This window comes from Eurosta solidaginis, chromosome X, assembly GCF_040869045.1.
Source record: "Eurosta solidaginis isolate ZX-2024a chromosome X, ASM4086904v1, whole genome shotgun sequence".
NCBI classification, from domain to species: Eukaryota; Metazoa; Arthropoda; class Insecta; order Diptera; family Tephritidae; genus Eurosta; species Eurosta solidaginis.
The window spans coordinates 180304598-180306871 of NC_090324.1; the positions used below are offsets into that span (position 1 = coordinate 180304598).

A 2274-nucleotide genomic window follows, 5' to 3' on the forward strand; every position below is an offset into this window, starting at 1 on the left:
AAGCACAAGCAGGTCCTTGGTGAACTCCATAGACAGGCGTCGGACCTTTATGTCGGGAATTGCCCGGTGAATCCAGTACTTGAAGAAAATTATCCAGAACTCGCAGAAGAGGAACGCATACTCCCCAGGGAAACGCGTGTCACTCTTGCTCAACTTCGTTCTGGATACTGTAACAGGTTAAACTCTTACCTATCCAGAATCAACCCCGACATACAAAATGTATGCCCTGCTTGCAATGTGGCCCCACATGACATCAACCATCTCTTTAATTGTAATGTGGAACCAACGCCTCTAACACCCCTTTCCTTATGGTCCACCCCTGTTGAAACGGCAAGTTTCCTTGGACTCCCGTTAGAGGTTATTGATGACAATTTGTGATCGGTCGCGGCTATTAGGTGGGGCGAGCATTGCTACAACAACAACAACAACAACATGCTATAAATGCTGATGGCAATGTGAATAATGTAGGAAGAATGACAATTTTGCCAGCTACTTATATAGGAAGCCCACGCCACATGCATGAATATGCTCAGGATGCTATGTCATATGTTAGGCATTATGACCGCCCAGACTTATTTGTTACATTCACATGTAACCCAAAATTGTTCGAAATCGAGAAGGAATTACTACATAGCCAAACACCAGTTGATAGACATGACATAACTGCCAGAGTTTTTAAACAAAAATTAAAATCTCTCATGAATTTCTTAATAAAGCATTGTGTATATGGCCTAGTCCGTTGTTGGATGTACTCTGTAGAATGGCAAAAGCGTGGATTGCCACATCCGCACATTTTAGTATGGTTAGTGGACAAAATAAGGCCCGATGAGGTTGATTCCATAATTTCAGCTGAAATTCCAGATGAAATAGTTGACCCAAAATTGCATGCAGTAGTTACCAAACACATGATACATGGACCTTGCGGACATTTCAACTACAACTCACCCTGTATGGTCGACGGTAGGTGTTCCAAGCGATACCCAAGAGACCTGCTTGCCGAAACCATAACGGGAAATGATGGATACCCATTGTATCGTCAGCGATCAGTTGCCGACAGTGGGCGATCGGTAGTTGTGAAGATAAGAGGACAAAATGTTGATGTAGACAATCGTTGGATTGTGCCATACTCGCCAATATTGTCCAAAGCTTTTGAGACTCACATCAATGTGGAATATTGTAATTCTGTGAAGTCGATAAAGTACATATGTAAATATGTTAATAAAGGTAGTGATATGACTGTCTTCGGTGTAACCAATGCAAATGATGAAATATCACAGTACCAGATGGGTCGCTATGTAAGTAGCAACGAAGCTATTGGCGTATCTTTTCATTTGCGATCCATGAAAGACACCCTACAGTAGTCCATTTGGCAGTCCATTTAGAAAATGGTCAACGAGTTTATTTTAATGAATCTAACGCGGCAGACAGGGCGGCACATCCACCGTCGACAACATTAACAAGTTTCTTTACAGTCTGTCAAACTGATGATTTTGCTCGCACTTTGCTGTATGCTGACATGCCACGCTATTACACATGGAACGCATCATCGAAATCGTTTCAGCGTCGAAAACAAGGAACACCAGTTGAAGGACATCCAAAGGTATTTGCTTCAGATGCTCTGGGTCGCATCTACACAGTACATCCAAATAACGATGAATGCTGTTATTTGCGGTTGTTGTTTGTGAATGTTCGTGGTCCGACATCGTTTAAACAACTGAAAACAGTTAATGGACAGCTGTGTGCGACTTTCCGTGAGGCATGTCAACTATTAAATTTACTTGAGAACGATTCGCACTGGGATGATACGCACAAGGATTCCGTAATATCTTCGTCACCGCATCAAATTCGTACATTGTTTGCGATTATCATATCGACCAGTTTTCCCCTCAAATCCAAAAGATTTGTGGGTTAAGTATAGAGATGACATGTCTGAGGATGTTTTGCATCGTGTGCGCCGTCAAACTTTGAATCCTACACTACAAATGACTGAAGAAATTTACAATGACACATTGATCATGATAGAAGATATGTGTTTATTGATGGCAAATAAAGTATTGTCGTGTTTGGGAATGACACCACCCAATCGTCATATGCACGATGCATTAAACCACGAGTTGCAAAGAGAACATCAGTACGACATTGAAGCATTGGCCGAAACAGTTCGTACAAATGTTCCACAATTAAATAAACAACAAAGAATTGCGTACGACACTTTGATAGAAGCTGTGAACAGTGGATCTGGTGGAATTTATTTCCTTGATGCTCCCGGAGGAA

The 2274-nt window shown here is 41.8% G+C and overlaps 1 pseudogene; it reads left to right on the top strand.

Annotated features, from left to right (window-relative positions):
* Positions 1-905: 905 nt before the first annotated feature.
* LOC137235302 (uncharacterized) lies at positions 906-1912 on the top strand (annotated as a pseudogene).
* The last annotated feature ends 362 nt before the right edge of the window (positions 1913-2274 follow it).